General features: G+C 36.4%; 1 long non-coding RNA gene across 1 annotated transcript in view; it reads left to right on the top strand.

Moving 5' to 3' along the window:
- LOC138810027 (uncharacterized) overlaps positions 1 to 19,080 on the top strand; it is a 61,450-nt gene extending 42,370 nt beyond the window's left edge. Inside the window, exons 5-6 of the long non-coding RNA XR_011366994.1 lie at positions 11,071 to 11,259; positions 18,726 to 19,080. This is a non-coding gene — a long non-coding RNA (uncharacterized lncRNA). The remainder of the gene's footprint in view (positions 1 to 11,070; positions 11,260 to 18,725) is intronic.
- The last annotated feature ends 906 nt before the right edge of the window (positions 19,081 to 19,986 follow it).

Below are 19,986 nucleotides of genomic sequence, written 5' to 3'. Positions count from 1 at the left end.
TGGTTAGTTTAGGTACTTAATTTATTTATCAATATACTTGGAATAGGGAGAGATAGGCAGAAAGACAGACAGCTCCTGATTTATGATACATCTGCAAGGGGTGTATAAAAGCTGATTTCTTCTGGAGAGCAATGACTCCTAAGTGGAGCCCATGAATTCGCTTGAGACATGAGAAAGGCTTGTGTCCAGCCTCCTGCCACTCACATTTATGTCCTTTCTTCCTCAGTCATGTTCTTCCGCAGTCATTTTGTACTCCAAGAATGGCAAGACCATCTGTTAGGCACCAAAAACCCTTATCGTAACAAGGCCCCTTGTGAGCAAGGCTGAGACAATGGACTCAGACCTCCTGAAGCCACTTCTGTTCCCATCTGTGCACACCTGTAACTTGAACCATTGTAACTATGCATGTTTTCTTACCTCCTATCCTTAATTCATCCTGTTTAGCCTATGGGAAGTTTTTTGTACCCTAGAAGATAGCTAGCAATGGTTGAATACTTATTAAAGTACTGTCTTCCTGTGGCTAACATGTAATGAATCTTTTCTACAGTTCCCCTTTATTTAGGGTTCAGGGGCAGGTGATCAGACCTACTATAGGATGGGCCTGAGATCTAAAAACTACAGTCTCAGTCTAATTTAGAATTTACTGTGTTGTGAAAGTTGTACACAGTCAATTGGAATGATACTGAGGTTTAGTTTTTCTCAAGCTGACCTTGTGGGCTGCTTCTTTTTCTTGATGCTGGGCAGTGACAGAAAGTTACAGCTTCTAGCTGCCCTTGTGATTATAGGCATTAATGTCCTTTGTTATTCTGAGAGATTGAGATGTTAAACTATGAGCTTCACTTAATAAAGCAAAACTATATTTAATATAGTTTGATCTTTGGATTTTGAGGGGAGAAAGTATGGTATTTGAAATTAAAGCCTCACACTTGTTAGGCAGGCATTTTATCGCTTGAAACCCACATCTAGAAGAATTGAGACTTTGATGTTCTCAACATGTGATGGATTTTGAGGACATAAACCAATTATAAATCAAGGTGCAATGGTATCTGCTTCTACTGGCAAAAGGAGCTGTCAAAAATCAGGTCCAGGGCTAGGAAGGTGGCTCAGTGGTACAGCCCTTGCCTTGCATGCATGAGGCCCTGGGTTCAATTCCTCAGCACCACATGAGCAAAAAGAAAAAAGCCAGAAGTGGTGCTGTGGCTCAAGTGGTAGAGTGCTAGACTTGAGCTGAAGAGCTGAGGGACAGCGCCCAGGCCCAGAGTTTAGGCCCCACGACTGGGCCCTCCCCCCACACAAACAAACAAAAAAAAGGTCCAATGTTCCAGGTGTAGAAATATGCTCTCAACAGATTAAGATTATATTGGATTAGGTAAATGAGCATGGAACTCTATGAAAATACTTTATTAATAAAGAATCAGTAGAAGTACACAGATGAGAGACTAGCTCTCCCATTTCTTTGTTGAGAAAGCAGCAATAATATTAACCTACTTTCAATTCGTGAGAAACTGAACAGTTTCCCTCACCCAGTTGAGGATACCACCATCAGATCTAGAGAGACCTTCCCCATATCCTTTTTCCTTTAACCATCATTTAGAAGCCTTTTGCACCATTAGACTTTCCTAGCATTCTCAGGGTTAGTAGCTCTCAATTTGGGGTGTGTGTGTGTGTGTATGTGTGTGTGTGTGTGTGTGTGTGTGTGTGTGTGTGTGTGTGTGTGTGTGTGTGTGTGTGTGTGTGTGTGTGTGTGTGTGTGTACTGGGGCTTGAACTCAGAATCATACTCTTGCTTAGGAATTTTACTCAAGGCTGATACTTTACCCTTGAGCCACAGCTTCACTTTTGTCATTTTGCTAGTTGGTTGAAGATGAGACACTTGGATGTTTCTAACTGGGCTGGCTTTAAACTACAGTCCTCAGATTTCAGCCTCCTACATAGCTAGAATTATAGGAATGAGCCAAGGCACTGAATTCTCAATTTTGTTTCTTGAGGATATAATTTGTATGATCATTGCTCTCATGCATTTATTACATTATTTAATTCATTTTTATACCAGAATTTCATTCCCTTGAAAGCATGTATTTATTTCAAAGTTCTTATACCTAGCACATGCTTTAGGGCCACTTACTAAGCATTCTTGGCTTATTTTTTTTTTAATGATTTTACTTCTTCTTCAGGAAAATTGTTCATAACAGTATCTTAGGCATGGAAATCACAATTAAGAAAATATAAAAGCAATCATTGCTGATTATTTCTATTACCCTCTGCTTAAAAACTTAAATGCCTTATGTACATTGTTTTTATGCCCAATCTTTATAAAAATCACCCAAAGAGGAACGGTTATTATTTCCATACTACAGATGATGAAACTGGTATATTTAAAGAACTTGTTTGAAGTTTCAAATCAAGTTAAGTAGCTGCACTGGGATTTCAATCTAAACACTCACTAACTAATAATTGCTAAAAATTAGCAGTGCCCATTTAAAAGATGGATTTTGATATCTTGCTGTATAAATGCACAATTAATTATTGAGACTTAGAAGTACTCATAAATTAGTTGACAATTTTATTCTTATATGAACATCTTGCAATGCGAAAGAGTGGACCACTCGCAATCTATATTCAGATGCCAAGTTATAGCTGTGCTTTCATCAGATGAATCAATTTCACATTTGTTTCCTGAATTAGCTCTGAATTCTTTTGTCAGTAATTAAATTGCACTTAATCAATTTAAGAGGAAGAAGCCATCTGTCAGGTGTGTGATCCTAATTAGGCATGGTGTTTTGAATGGACCAGTATATAATGGTAGTGATTTTATTATCAAGAGTTACAATTCAAACATAGTGAATTTTATCATTACATTTTGTGTGAATCTCAACAGCTCATCAAAAGTCTATTTCTGGAAGCATCTTCATGCTTTGGCTTTATAAAAAACATTTTATGGGACACTGCATCTGAATGAAGACATTTGTCCTGAAGCCAGAGTTATAGAGTCATAAAATGCCTCTTATGGACAATAATAACCAGTTGATCCAAGGCATTTAATTTTTTGTATTAACCTTATTTTCCTTCACTTTTTTTTTTTTTTTGTCGGTCATGGGGCTTGAACTCTGGGCTTGGGCGCTGTCCCTCAGCTCTTCAGCTCAAGGTGAGTCCTCTACCGCTTGAGACACAGCGCCACTTCTGGTTTTCTAGTGGTTTATTGGAGATAAGAGTCTCATGGACTTTCCTGCCCAGGCTGGCTTTGAACCGTGATCCTCAGATCTCAGTCACCTGAGTAGCTAGGATTGCAGGCATGAGCCACCGGCACCAGGCTCTTTTACTTTTAAAACTAAAGTTTTAATCCAGGCAGGGCCTTGAATATGCTAGGTAAAATAATCAATCACTGAATTACATCCCCTGTCCCTCCTCTAAAATATAGTTATATGTGGTATATATCTTATGCATTCATTCCACACACATTTTAGGGGCACTCCTGTATTAGGTACTATGTTAGAAATCATAGGATTTGAGAATATAGAGGATACTGTTGCTCAATGCACTACTTTACATTTTTACTATGGGAATTATTGTTGTAGATTTAATGCAAAAGAATCTAAATCATCCAATGTATCAAATCTTGTTCTAACAAATTGTTGGTTAACCTCACAGCTGGCTCATTAGTGGGAATTTTATTTGGCACAAAAACACAATGGGAGATCAAAACAGATTTGATAACCTAAGATATAGTCAGCAAGGTTGGCTTCCAAAAAATAATCAAGGACTTGTAGGTAATGATTAAAAGAAATTACATGCCCAAAATTAGGAGGCTTTGTTGCAATGTCTACAGTTCTGAAGTTTTAAAAATGCTTTTGAAAAAAAAAGTGTGCTGGCAGGGAGTGTTTTAATTCACTTGAAAGCAGAATCCCAAATCGCAGTTTTCACAGAATTATCTAGACAATTGGTCTATTGGCAGTTAAATATGAAATTTGCAGGCTGAATTTTGTAATTTTGTAATTTCAGACCCCTAATTTAATCTCCTGCTATGGAGACTGAGAGCACTGCTTGATCTGACATATAAGTGGACAGTCCATTGTTGGTTCATTTCCAAGGATTTTTTGGATAATGGAAGAAGCTCATGTGAATGTCTTCAGCAACCCATTGGTGTGAGCCTCAAGTGTCCCCATATTCCACAATAACACAATTAATGTAAGATATTTTCAGAAGTCACTTTTCACAAAGAAACAAAGGATTTAGCAATTATGAGGTTAAGGCAGTGCTGTGGATAAAATGCAAATTCATGCCTCAGCAGAATTACAACTCACCACATGACTAATTGGTTTATGAACAGACCACACTTGAAACATTAACTTGGCAAATGTCAACTCTATTACAAATGCCAACAACTGAGCATAATTCCAAGTAATCACATCCTTGAAATTTAAAGATGATGTTTGAACCTTCTACTTTGTGAAGTATAGGCAAGCAAACAGGACCTGGTACTTTGTTGTTAATATCTGCCTGTAGCAGACCTGTGCAGTAACCGGTGGGCTCAGTTTGTGAGGGTACTGCTTCTTTTCAAGACAAGAAGTTTATTAATGAGAAATGTAACAATTCTAAAATTCTAGCTATTGGAAAAATGTTGTTTTAACAAACAGTAAAATATAGGAGAAAATAGGGACAAATGTGCATAAATGAAATTCAACTAGATACTATTTGTATTGATGTACTTTTATGGATGAGCAAGGTGAGCCTCGTAGTATGCTTAGATATCCCAAACACAAAAGAATGTGTAACTGTAATTCTAGTTACTTACATATGATATTCACTGAAGAACTGGGCTTTGTTCTCAAATGATGTGTCAACTCTTGCAGATAACTTGTGCCTTCACTTCTGATTTCTCTGAAAAAAGAATTCCTCTCTAAGGTAGTATGTTCTTTGTTATTCTTTGGCTCAATTCTTTGCTCAGAAAATAATCAAATCTGCTTGACACAATGGCTTATGCTTGCAATCCGAACTGTTTAGAAAGCTGAGATCTGAGAATCACAGTTTGAAGCCAGACTGGGCAGAAAAGTCCATGAGACACTTCTCACCACAAGCCATAAGTAGATTTGTGGCACAAGTGATAGAGCCCCAGCCTTGAACAAAAGGGCTAATGAAAAAACAAAATTAACAACCAAAATAAAGTTTAATATTTTGTTATTTGGACAGTTAAGGTCTTTAATCTGTCTCTATCCAGTCCTAGTTCTTTAGAAGCTTAGAAATTCACACAAATTATAATTGATCCTGAGGAGTTGTGATTTAGAGGGCTGCAGGTAAGTAATAGGGTAAGGAGATCACAGTATAGACAGCTTTGTAGCAATTAAGCATCCTCTAGAGGGGAAGGGAATTCCCTTATTTGGAGGAAGGGGCAAATGGGGGCACCCTGTCTAGAGTCAGTGTTCTCAGATCAGCCAAAAACAAAACAAAACAAAACAAACAAACTTGTTAAACTCCAATCCAGCTATGGTATACCAATACACTGAAGTACCCTGAAGATAATAGCTACAATTATTTTAATATTAAATTTTCATCATTTCCCTGTATGGAAATTTCACATTTTTTAAGATTCACCTTAATCCAATATAATTTACTAACACTAATGTCAGAAGGCATGAAAAGCAAAATTCCAACTATGGGGACTCCAGCTGACAAGATCTGACCACTTTTCCTAAAGGAGAAACTGGAAAAGTTGACAGTGAAAGAGGAAAAGGAACTTTAACTACAGTGGGTTGGTGCTGGGAAGACAGTGTAAGGAATGTAAAAGAACAAAGGCAAGAGTTGAGGGGTCTGTGAGGTGTTGGTGTCCTGCAGTGTCCAGGAAGTACTAGGAATCTCTCAGACCTGTGATCTTGCAACTTAGCATAAATCAACAGAGAGAGCAACTCAGGAAAGGGCAGGTTGGAGCAAGATAAAATGGATCCTCATTCATGAGTAATTTCATTTTCCAAGAAATTTCTTCATGCATGAAAAGTCACTGTCTTAATCAAGCTTCTGATTGACTTCATAATTAGGTAACTATTACAATCAAGAAATTGAGAGTTAGATTACCTTATTCATGTAACTGTAACCCCTCTGTACAGTATCTTTACAATAAAAATATATTAAAAATAGAAATTGAACGTTGAGTTTAATACATTTTCTGTTATTTATGTTTTAACAAGTAAAAGACCTTACATTATAGCTATAGTATACATTTATATATGTATATTAAGTTTATATAAATTAAGTTTATAGAGGTGCTCTATATAATATCTATATGTATATTATTACACACCATTATGCTCAATGTTTTTAAAATATTACCACATGAGAATACTAAGAAAGACATGCTCAATAGCTGTTGAGTACTACTCAGCTGGGTACCAAGTGGCTTTCTGTCAATCTGTCAGTCTGATTCCACAGTCAATATACTTAATTACCTATGCTATTCCTAAATAGGCCCACATTATTGAATATTATACATAATATACAACTTATTATGTATTATGCTATATTATATGACAATTAAATATTATCAATAATATACAAAATACAAATGTAAATTATATAATGCAAAATTATGAAATATATTTAAACATATATATATATATATAAATTTTGGTGAGGTGCTAGTGGCTTACACCTTTCATCTTAGCTACTCAGATGACTGAAGTCTAAGGGTCATGGTTTAAGCCTGAGCTGGCAGGCAAGTAGCTGAGACTCTAACCTCCAAAAGAAGCAAAAATCCAGAAGTAAAACTATGGCTCTACAATATCAGCATGGATCAAAAAAATTAAAGAACAGTGCACAGGCCCTAAGTTTAAGCCCCAGATTTAGCAACAAAATATTTCTTTATATAGAAAAACAAAACCTGAACATAGGGAAAAAAAGAACATAATTCTGTATCACATTGATATCATAGCATCAGGAAGAATGAATTGTCTCTGATAATCTAGAAAACAGATCTATGAGACTTCAGTAGTGAATTTACTAGAAAAGAAAGGATCTGTAACATGAAACTGTATCCAGCAATATATTGTATATATAATAATAGTACAATTATCTTGAAATTATTTTCAGAATAAAGTTATTTTGTAATTAAAATATTTTATATTTTTATATTAATCATGTTAATGCTACTAGTATAAAAGAGAAGAGTGATAGGTCAATCATTCTAGAGATCAATGTCAAATTCGCCTAATGTCATAGTTTAGTTCGCATTATCATAATGAATTCAGAGTTTTGAAAATTACATATTTCTATGGACAAAGCCCAGAAGCTATGGTACCACCATAGCAAAAAGCTTTCCCGAAGCCCAGCTGTCATTTTCTTTTTTTTTTTTTTTTTTTTTTTTTTTGTCGGTCGTGGGGCTTGAACTCTGGGTCTGGGCGCTGTCCCTCAGCTCTTCAGCTCAAGGCGGGCGCTCTACCACTTGAGCTACAGCGCCACTTCCGGTTTTTCTGGTGGTTTATTGGAGATAGGAGTCTCACGGTCTCTCCTGCCCGGGCTGGCTTTGAACCACGATCCTCAGATCTCAGCCTCCTGAGTAGCTAGGATTACAGGCGTGAGCCACCAGCGCATGGCTCCCTCCAGCTGTCATTTTCTGAGTGCATTTCCCCAACAACAGGAAACACAGATTTGCAGAGGCACTGGATTCTTACCTGGAAGAAAAGTATACAAAGTAGAGTTTGCAACTGCTATGGTGTCACAATACAAGGGAAATTGCTATACCCAACAAAGGGTCTTGGTTGGACCAATTACATTTCAGCCTGTTGGAGTGTGACAGATAGACATGGTCAGGTGTGTTTTAGAGTTTATAGGACAGGAATTTCAGCACACCAGCCAAGTAGATATACCCTTTCAACACAAGAGCCATATACCACACAGCCAGCTCAGACACACACAGGTGAGGTCAGCACACTTGGGGTGAGGGCTGCCTGACATGGAAGTCTGACATTCTACTGTATCCTTCATCAGTTCCTGAAAGCTCCTGTCTGGAGTTACTGCTTCAGAGCAGTCTCATCATATCCTCCCAGTCCACAGGCAACCTACTACCCAGTTGTAAATTCATACTGCAAGCACTGTTGCTTAGCCATTTAACCTCTGTATCTGTTCTCTGGGAAATATAGTTAAGAGGTTAATTGAAGGTTAAAGTTTTAGGCCAAAGTGGAGTGGGTATTAATAAAATTTTGTCCACTGAAGTATTCAAATACAGATGGTGTTTCTAAAACAGAAAAGAGAAAATAAGCAACAATTGCTACTATGATACATGTTTACTAGTCTAATATTTCATTCTGAAAGATGGTAAATAAAGAAGGAAAAAGTGTCTTTTACCTGAACTACCCAAGTAACAACAGTTGACAAAAATGAGAACTAGTGAATGGAAACCCATTCAGTGAGTACAGAGGAAGGTGGGCTAGGCATACTTACGGAACTATATCTTTAGGGGAAAGACCATCAAAAGATGTTAAAACCATCAAATGAAGGAGCATGGGGAATTGAATATTTACACAGAATGATCACTCACAGATTGTTATATATATAATATATAATATACATTATATATATACCATATATATATCTTTACTATATATATACATATATAGTACATATATATGTATATATAGTACATATGTATGTATATATATAGTAAATATATTGTAGAGAGGAGTTATAGTTACATGAGTAAGGTAATGGGTACATTTCCTATAGAGCATTGTTACCTCTCCTTTGTTCTTCCTCTTTGTTCTTCTCCTTTGTTCTTCTCCTTTCTCTTCCCTTCCCACCTTCCCAACTCCTCCCTCCTCCCAAACCCCACAAGTTTTGAAGTTTGTTTTCAACATAGTGCCTTGTACATCTTATTGTTAAAATGGGTCAAACTTTATCCTTGTTTCAGCATTTTGTTATTTCCCTTCCCCTCCCCAAATCAGAAACGTGCATATACAAGATGCAGGGCACCAGAATCAAATACAGTGAAAACAGGGTTATACCATGGGGAAGAACATACAAAAAAATCACATAATACATTAAAAACAATAGTGACAAAGATAAAACCTCTTGTGTCCTTATCTTGGGATTTGTTTTTCTTAGTATCATCTTATATGGTCATATGTACATAGCTTTTGACTTTTTCTGCTTGTTGGGCAAGATTATCCTAGACACAGACTAGTTATTGCAAATAAGGGAGACCATGGGACCTATGCTTCTTTGGGCCTGGCTTACTTCACTTAATATAATTTTTTCCAATTCTTTCCATTTACTAACAAATGGGTTGGTGTGTTTCTGATGGAGGCATAGAATTCATATAGCTATAGATCTATCTATCTATCTATCTATCTATCTATCTATCTATCTATCTATCTATCTATCTATCTATCTATCCATCTATCCATCTATCTATCTATCTATCTATCTATCACATTTTCTTGATCCAGTCATCTACTGAGGTGCATCTGGGTTGGTTCCAGATCTTAGCTATGGTGAGCAATGTGGCAATAAACATAGTTGTGCTGGTAGATTTAGTACGGCCTTGTTTGTGATCATTTAGGTAAATTACCAGAAGTGGGATTGCTGGGTCATAGGGAGCTCTTATTCACAAGGATTGTACAAAATTGTACAACCAGGACTTTTGTATGTTTCCATAATAACCCACTGACTGAGTAAATCTGTTTCCCAGCTGTCTGTCCTCCAGAAAGCAAACAATTGTCTCGTGCTTCTAGGAGAAGAAGCCAAGTCTCTTCCTCCTTACCTGAAAGGAAAGCATAGCTATACATCTTACATATGATGTTTTAGAACAAAAGTTTAAAAACAAGACCTTAAGTGTTTAGAAGTGTCTGCCCTGTGGATTCTCAGCATTTTGTTTGTGTAACTGACTTGGTAAAATCTTTCATATAACCTTGACATGAAATAAGCAGCACCTCTGTGCTGAGTATTCCAAATAAGACTGTTAGTAATTCTTAAGGAAATCTTCCATTTATCCCTTCAAAGCAATAGTCTAGGCTTCATTGTGGAGTATATCGCCAGTATGGATTGATTCACTGTACGGGTTAAACTAATTATATGTGTTAGGTTGATTTTATGAGCTGCATTTACAGAGTGCCTTTGACTCTGATTCTGAGTCCAGTGCTATTATATGTGATTACTTTTATTTTATATTTTGTATATATTTGTAATATAAGGGGATTTGTGATATTTCCCCACATGGCAACAATATACTTTGAACAAAGTCATCCGGTCTACCATATTCTCAACACTACTGTACCTAGTCCTCTTTGAAATAGCATTTGATAGATTTAATTAGTGATTACTCCCATTCATTAGCATACATTATCATAATTCTTATTAGCTTACACTGTTAGCATATATTACTAGTACAAGAGAGAGGATTTTATTGTCATGTGCCTATAAATACATACAATGTACCTGGATCAAACTCACCACCACACTTCTATCAGTCACATTTCCTTTTATTCTCCTTCTAAAATAATTTCAACAAGTTTTATTTTCCTATTATCATATGTGTAAATAAAACTCATCCTCTTTACTTCCTTCTCTCCCTGCTCCATTGATATCCAGTCCCCTAAAACATCTCATTTTAACTTCTTATTAGAATACTACTTTTTAAATAAGAAATATACAGTGCATTCAAAAGCACAGAAGGTATAGTACCAAAGATAATTCTAGGGCTTGAAACAGTGGCTCAGTTGTTAGAGAGCCAAACAATGAGCAAAAGCAACAGGTACTTAGTTCAAATCCCACTCTTAGACCTTAAAAAAAGAAGAAAATATATCTCTAATAGAATTGAGTGCCTTTTTTTATTGTGAGAATACCATAGAGAGGGGTTACATGGGCAAGATAATGAGTACATTTCTTATCAAGCATTGTTGCCTCCTCCTTTGTTTCCCCTTCCCATCCCTTCCCATTACCCCCCTGTCCCCCTACCTGATCCTCCCCCCACCCAACCAAGTTTGTAAAGTTCGTTTTTCTACATGACAACTTGTACATCTCATTGTTGCACTGGGTCCACCTGTATCCCTATTTAAACGATTTGTTTTTTCCATTCCCCTCCACAAAGACTTTTGAAAGAAGAGGTCTCAAAGACAATGGAGTGGTTTAGAAGATAGTTTAATTCCTGAGAGAACAAAAAAAAGATTTCTGCTGCCACTGATGCTGCAGTGCACCAAGGATATGGCCTGGGAGAGAGGGCCTCAACTTGGGAACCATGTTCATGAGACTGCAGAAAAGACTTTCAGAAAACATCGAGGTAAAAGACCAGTGAAACTTATTAGTAAAGCAAAGCAAAGCAAGAACAGTATACATTCAGACACAGGAGGAAGAATACCTGAAAAAGAGACAAAACTACCATTCTAACAATAGGGAAAGTAAATTAGGGGATTTTCCCTTAAACATTTCTTTCGATGAGGGTCAATGTTCTCAGCTTCTAGTGTAGTCAGATATTGTCAGACATGTTTACTAATTTTGGGTTGCTAGAACATAGATATCTGTTCTCCTTGAGCATTCCTTTAAGTGAAAGATGGTTCTTTCAAGGCAAGTTTCCTCCTTTACAGTAAATATTTCTTTCATTTGCACACATTTATGTGATCAAACAAATCTTTTTACCAAATGCCTTTCCCAGGACTAATGTATTAGTGTCTTGAATGTTAGCTTGGTTGCTAGGTTAAATGATTATCTAGCCAAGGTAAGGGGTGTCTTGAACTACAGCTCACTTACTGAGAACAACCAGCAAGGCACACATGTTCCTAATCAAGTTATTTATTAACAAATTGATTATTCTTAGTTCCTGTCTCTTGAGTTCTATGTCCCAATTTCCATGAACTATTTGACTTCCCTATAAATCATAGTGATATATTTATTCATGGCTTCAAAATCAGACAACTGTCCTATTTAATTTTTATTTTTACTTTGTGCAGTTTTTTTCATGGTTGAAAATAAGTGAAGTCAGGTTTACTTTCTCTTCTCTGGCAGTTTTTTTTTAATCTTTGTGTTTCAAATGTATATTTTCTAATTCAATACCATTTTACTTCGATTTTAGACACAAAACTTATTCACTATGAAACACTTAGGTTAATCTTATTTTTTCAATTGTGAAAATACCATACAGAGGGGTTACAATTACATGGGCAAAATAATGAGTACATTTCTTATTAAGCATTGTTGCCTTCTCCTTTGTTTCCCCTTCCCATCCCTTACCATTACCCCTCCATCCTCCCACCCCCCCCCCCACCAAAGTTGTAGAGTTCGTTTTTCTACATAATGACTTGTACATTTCATTGTTGCACTGGGTCCACCTATATCCCTATTTAAACGATTGTTTTTCTCCCTTCCCCTCCACAAATTATACCAACATCAAATACCGTGAAAGCAGGGGTTATACTGTGGGGGAGGGACATACAAAGCAACAAAGAAATCATCTTATAAATATGTTAGAAACAATTGCATGAAAGAAACAAAACATTTGAATACTTATCTTGGGGTTCATTCCCCTAACATTAACTTATCTGACCTTTTCTGCTTGCCTCAAATATATAATAGTTATTGCAAATAAGGGAAACCATGGGCCCTATGTTTCTTTGGGCCTGGCTTACTTCACTTAATATAATTTTTTCCAAGTCTTTCCATTTCCTAACAAATGGGGCAATGTCATTCTTTCTGATGGAGGCATAGAATTTCATTTTGTATTTATACCACATTTTCTTGATCCATTGATCTACTGAGGGGCATCTGTCACTTGAGTTTATGATCACACATATTTTCAGAAAGACTGTTTTGAAATGATTTTTTAAAATAGAAAATTATGAAATGAGATGTATATAAGTTTGAAAGTTAAGTAACCTATATTTATTTCAGATATTTTGTTTGTATGCAAAGCATTCAAATAAATATTTCTGTTATATCAGCTGTTGTTATGCATTTGTGAATATTGCTACAGATAAAGTACAAGTAGAAGTTTTTAAAATAAAATTGCAAGTATGCTTCCGACTTCCAGTAATGCAATATAAAATATAACTCCTGAAATCAGTTATTATAAAATCAGGCTTGAGCAAGGCACCAGTGGCTCACACCTGTAATCCTAGCTACTCAGGAGGCTGAGATCTGAGGATCATGGTTTGAAACCAGCCTTGGCAGGAAAGCCGAGGAGACTCTCTTCTCCAAGAAACTACCCAGAAAAGCTGGAAGTGAGAATGTGGATCAAATGGTTGAGCACTAGCTTTGAACAGAAGGAGCTCAGAGATAGTGCCCAGGCCCAGAGTTCAACTCCCAGAAAAGCTGGAAGTGAGACTATGGATCAAATGGTTGAGCACTAGCTTTGAACAAAAGAAGCTCAGAGATAGTGCCCAGGCCCAGAGTTCAAGTCCCAGGACTGGCAAACCACCATCACCCTCAAAACAAAGCAAAACAAAAAAATCCACACTCAGATGAAATGAAAGAAAGGGAACACAGTGCCAGGAAGAAAAGCCCTGGTGAACAAAGGTCAGAGTTGTGAGCATCCCTTTGGGACAAAATTATTTCAGGGGTGGAACCATAAAATATTGCTTTAATTGATATCACTGGTTTCCATCTTTCCTGACAAGCATGAATGTCTTTGTTAATACTCTAACCTATAGATAACAAAATGTCTGTATATCTCAATTTTAGAGCCTAATGTCCACAATTAAAGCATTGTCAGGACCATATTCTCTCTGAGATCTGGAGAGGAAATCTTTCTTTCTCTCTATAGCTTCTAGAGGTTGTTGGCCTTATCTGATCTCCCTCTGCTTGTAGTAAATACACCATTTCAAACCCTCTTCTCTGTAGCATTCTGCCCTGGTCTTTTCAAATGATCTTTCCTTTCAGGGGGGTCTCTTAGAAAATTAGGAGTTCATCTCCTTTTGCCTCATCCATGCCCATTTATTCTTGTTTATCCATTGTTCTGTAGATAAGTATTCATAAGATAATTTTATTATGCCAGCTCCTGTTTTGATTAATTCAACAGATAAATGGACATGTTTACATTTGCTATTTTTTGATGAAAAGTAATACACTGTAAAAATAGTTTGCATATTGATTGATTTAGTGTATCAATCCATAGTATTTGAACTTGGTCACAATGGCTCTGCAGTGTATAGTTTCAAGTGTTGGTATTTCTCCCTTTTTGTAGGTGAGAAATGGTCAGCCAGTACAATTGGGGACCCATTGAATCACCCAAGCTTTCTCATTGTAGAGAATCCCCCCTATCATAATGCCTGGCACTGATTACTCTACTTGAGACAATTCTTCATTACTCTTTATTACTTTGATGACAGATATTTGACCTTTGGGAAGTTTGTTTTACCCCAGGAGATATTTGTATCATCTGGATTTATAAACTATTTATGCAGATGTAATCATGAGAGATTCAACCTATTTGTTTTGATAACTATTTGCAATTTTTGCTGTGTAAATTGATGGTTTCTATCTTTTCAAAAGTTCCCTCATTAATGGAGTTTCTGTTATAGTAATTTTTCTGAAGCAGTTTTATTGTGAGTTTGTTTTAGACAAGGTCATTTTGTGTAGCTTACGATAGTCTGAAATGAGTCATGGCCAGTTTTGAGTTTACGATCCTTCTGTGTCAGACTCCTAAGATGGTGGGGATTATAGGCATGTACCACCTCAGCTGGCTAACAAGTTGGTCTGGGGTGTTGTTTTTTTTTTAATTCATTTAAAAAACGTTCGACTCTACTTTTCTATTTTTTTTGTTGTGAGACTACCATACAGAGAAGTTACAGTTACATGGGCAAGATAACGAGAACATTTCTTATCAAGCATTGTTGCCTCCTCTTTGCTTCCCCTTCCCACCCCTTCCCATACTCCCCCCACCCAATTCTCCCCCCCTCCACCAAAGTTGTAAAGTTCGGTTTTCGACATAATGACTTATACATCTCATTGTTGCAATGGGTCCACTTGTATTCCTAGTTAAACGATTTGTTTTTGCCCTTCCCCTCCACAAATTATACCAACATCAAATACAGTGAAAGCAGGGGTTATACCGTGGGGAAGGGACATACAAAGCAACATAGAAATCATCTTATAAATATGTTAGAAACAATTGCATGAGAGAAAAAAAGAACATTTGAATCCTTATCTTGGAGTTCATTCCCCTAACATCAACTTATTGACCTTTTCTGCTTGACTCAGACATATACTAGTTATTGCAAATAATATATTTTCTATTTTTTTAATCACAACTTTTATCTCAGTTAATCCTTTCTTTTAATTTTTCTTAATTTTTATGGTTTTATTCATGTTGATAAGATTGCTTTATAATAGCAAGGTTTTGTTACTTGAAAAATCCTCTTTGGTACAAATGATTTTAATTAAGTGAAATTTTCTCTGATCATTGCATTAGTTTGCATGCCAACAATTTATACATGCTTAGTTATTGTTATTATTTCCTGGAGCTATAATTGTGGTTTACATTTTATTTCTGAGCCAGTATATGCTTAAAATTGCAATTTCCATGCATCACAATCATTTTTATGTACATACAACTTACATATTTTAGTTGGCAGTTCTAGTTGCATCTAAAATGTACTATAGAGTCTTTTGCTTACATGAAGTGCTCTGTAAAAGACATGTACGAGGTGTCATAAGACTACCACCTGGAAAGATGACTCTCTGCCCTGGGATCTGTTCTCTACAGCACTCAATGACATCACTTTCGATGAAATATTCATGAGGTGAATTAGATGAGGAAATTTGCAAAGTTCTATAAAAGTCGAACAGTCCTCTTCAATAGCAATTGTGCTATTACAGTTACTTCTTATAATTTGCTGTCAGAGATCTCTTACATTTGCTCTGAACTGCACTAGAAGACCACTGATGTAGAGCACACAGCCAATTAGTAAATATGTCCATTTATTTATTTATTTATTTATTTATTTATTTATTTATTTATAATCCTCAAATGATTGTACCAGACAGTTACAATTTAATATGCTTATTTTGTGTCCAGTGCATCTTGATCAGAACACCATTTTTTCAAAACTCAGGTTCCTGAGAAGGTAAGATTATATGTGTGAGCCACCAGCACCTAGGGACAAGGGTGGACATATTTTCCTTTTTTTTTTAAATTTAATTTAATTTTATTTGTGAACATACTGTACAGAGGGGTTACATTTACATGGGCAGGATAATGCGTACATTTCTTACCAAGCATTGCAGCCTCCTCCTTTGTTTACCCTTCATATCCCTTCCCAGCCTCCCCCCTCCCCCCCAATCCCAATCCTTCTCCTTCTCCCCCTTCCCCCCCCCCCCACACCGATGTTCTAAAGCTCGTTTTGGACATGACAACTTGTACTTCTCATTGTTGCAACAGGTCCACCTGTATCCTTAAACAACTGGTTTTTCCCCATCTCCTCCACACGTTATACTGACATCAAATATAGTGAAAGCAGGGGTTATACTGTGGGGGAGGGACATACAAAGCAACAAAGAAATAATCTTATAAATGCGTTAGAAACACATGCATGAAAGAAAAAAAACATTAAAATACATATCTAAGGGTTCATTTTCCTGACATCACATTATCTGACCTTTTCCACTTGACTCATACATATACCAGATATTGCAAATAAGGGAAACCATGGGACCTATGTTTCTTTGGGCCTGGCTTACTTCACTTAATATAATTTTTTCCAAGTTTTTCCATTTCCTAACAAATGGGGCAATGTCATTCTTTCTGATGGAGGCATAGAATTCCATTGTGTATATATACCACATTTTCTTGATCCATTCATCTACTGAGGGGCATCTGGGTTGGTTCCATATCTTAGCTATGGTAAATAATGCTGCAATAAACATAGTTGTGCTGGTAGCTTTAGTGTGGTCTTGTTTGTAAACATTTGGGTAAATGCCCAAAAGTGGGATTGCTGGGTCATAGGGGAGTTCTATGTGAAGTCTTTTGAGGAACCTCCATACTGCTTTCCAAAGTGGTTGAACAAGTTTACATTCCCACCAACAATGAAGTAAAGTTCCTTTCTGTCCACATCCCCTCCAGCATCTGTTGTTGTTAGAGTTCTTGTATTTTGCCGTTCTAACTGGAGTGAGGTGATATCTCAATGTTGTTTTGATTTGCATTTCTTTTATGGCTAGGGATGTTGAACATTTCTTCATGTGTCTATTGGCCATCCTTCTTTCTTCTTCAGAGAAGTTTCTCTTTAAGTCTTTCTCCCACTTATTTATTGGGCAGTTGTTTCTTTGAGGATTTGTTGTTGGGGGGTTTAATTTTTTGAGTTCCAAGTATATTTTAGATATGAGACCCTTGTCCATTGTATGGCTAGTAAAGATCTTCTCCCAATCGGTGGGCTTTCTATTGATCTTGCTAGCTAAAGGGTGGACATATTTTCTACATGGAGATTCAAAATGTTGTGACTCCAGTGGGTGTTCTTGATTCTCTGTAATCAAGTCTAGATTAAATAGCTCAACTTCTGTGATATTTTTTTTTCAGGATTTTTTTCTTTCCTTCCTTCTTTCTTTTTTTTTAAATAAATTATGCCCAGGTGTTATGCTTTAAAAAATGCAACTTCCTGCATTCTGGAGCCCTAAGAGAATTGCATAGGATCAACCTAGCTGAAACAAGTTATTTGATGAAAGACAGAGAGACAAGTAAACACCAAAATGATTTCAAAGTGCAGGAAATTGTAGCTCAATTATGATTACCATGATTTCAAAAATCTACAAGAGAAAATCAAAATAAATTGATAGAATGGTAAACGTTAACTGGTAGAATGTCTACAATTGTCATTCTTAAGCTGCATGCCCAAGTGTCACCTGGGAATCTTACCACAGATGCCCAGGCGCTTGTGTCAAGAATTCTGTCCCGCTAAGGTCAACTACCACCATTCACATTTAACATTGTAACTCCCTAGCTCACAGATACTTTTAACTGACTATGATTTCAGAGCATTGCTTTTAAATACCTCACACAAATGCTGGAGTTGAGCCTTTGGGTTTCATGACTTCTGACTCTCCAAACTCAAGTGTCCAACAACAACTTCCTTTCCAAACCTTGTAACCCATAAAATGTCAAAGGCATTGGCCTCTGCTAATAAATTTATTTTAATGCTATGCTTTCTTTGCTACAAGGAGACAACTACCACATGTACCCTGTGGGTTTTAATGCTGATAAATAATTCTTCATTCCCCCTTTCCTTGATTTAATAAAAACTTAGTTTCATAAATAATATATAAATGATATACATAAATATCACATTAATTAGTTCTGATCTTCTGATAGTAATAATACACCTTGCAAAAGGAAAGGAAATACATTAAACAAGAATATGCAAATTTAGGGTGAAGCATAGAGTTATATAGATAGATTAGCAGACAAACGTAGATATCCATGAAATTGATGCACATGAATAAATGTACATACTTTTAGAATCAGACACACATACATACATACATACATACATACATAGAATCACATATAGATGTAGAGATATGTATTTATATCTTTCTCTACATTCCAGAACATGCTTATGTACTGAGCTTAGTGCTTCTTCTGTTGATGTTTTATGATGTTTTATGATATGTATTTATATCTTTCTCTACATTCCAGAACATGCTTATGTACTGAGCTTAGTTCTTCTTCTGTTGATGTTTTATGATAAATAATATCACTATTTACAATATCACTTGTTCTATAGAAAATATTTTATGCTAACTACTTCTGTTGCTCTATCTCAGGACAGATCTGCATCCTGAGATGGCATCCTATCAGATCTATTCCTTTATAGCTGCACCCAGAAAGCATTGTACAGGACATGCAGGAAGAATTTTTATCTTTTCAGATCTGGAAATACCTTGCTTTTTCCTTCACACACTTGAGTGATTCGTTCTTCGAGAATGGCAGACATTTGTTCATGACTACTCTTTTATGCAAAAGAAGCTGAGACACTGAGAAGTTAATGCAGTTACCTGAGTCACTCAAGTGAAAGGCAATGGATTCTAGACCCAGAGCTCCAGCCCTACTCTGTAAAGTAATTTATTCATGAAGCAGTACTTCTTCAACTCAGATAAGAACTGTGGAGCACGTATAATTCTGCAGAAGCCTTTGTTACAAAGAAAATAAATGTATTTTTCAGATGCAGAAATTTCATAGTATAATAATAGAGGTAGAAGTGTTATGCCTTAAACCTACTCTTCAGGCAAATTGAATCATGGATCACCATCCCTCCCCTACCCTTAATTGAGTTTAGCAACTGGAGCATGCACAGTGACACCCCTCCCTGAACCTGACTACTCTAAAAGTCCACATGTGACCTTTGACTCTTCAGACCTCCTCTACACAATATATATATATATATTCATATATATATTCATATATATATATATAAACATGGTGTGCTGGTGGCTTTAGTATGACCTTGTTTGTGATCATTTGGGTAAATGCCTAAAAGTGTGATTGCTGGGTCATAGGGGAGCTCCATGTAGAGTCTTTTGATGAACCTCCATACTGCTTTCCAAAGTGGTTGAACAAGTTTACATTTCCACCAACAATGCAGTAGGATTACCTTTTGGCCACATCTACTCCAACATCTGTTATTAGATTTCTTGATTATAGCCATTCTATCTGAGGTAAGGTAGAATCTTAATGTTGTTTTGATTTGCATTTCTTTTATGGCTAGAGAGGTTGAACATTTCTTCATGTGTCTAATTGCTAATTTTATTTTCTCTTTGGAGAAATCTCTCTTTAAGTATTTAGCCCTTTTATTAATCAGGAGGTTCTTTCTTCGAGGATTTGTTGTTGGAGATTTCATTTTTTTGAGTTCTAAATATATTTTATTTTTTAATTTTTAAAAATTTTTTGCCAGTCATGGGCTTGAACTCTGGGCCTGGGCACTGTCCCTCAGCTCTTCAGCTCAATTCTAGCGCTCTACCACTTGAGCCACAATACCACTTCTGGCTTTTTCTGCTTATATAGTGCTGAGGAATCAAATCCAGGGCT

Source organism: Dipodomys merriami, unplaced genomic scaffold, assembly GCF_024711535.1.
Source record: "Dipodomys merriami isolate MVZ:Mamm:240054 unplaced genomic scaffold, mDipMer1.0.p SCAF_5, whole genome shotgun sequence".
In the NCBI taxonomy this organism is placed as follows: Eukaryota; Metazoa; Chordata; class Mammalia; order Rodentia; family Heteromyidae; genus Dipodomys; species Dipodomys merriami.
Note: the sequence above shows the minus strand (reverse complement) of the source record. Positions and strands in the feature narration are given on the sequence as shown.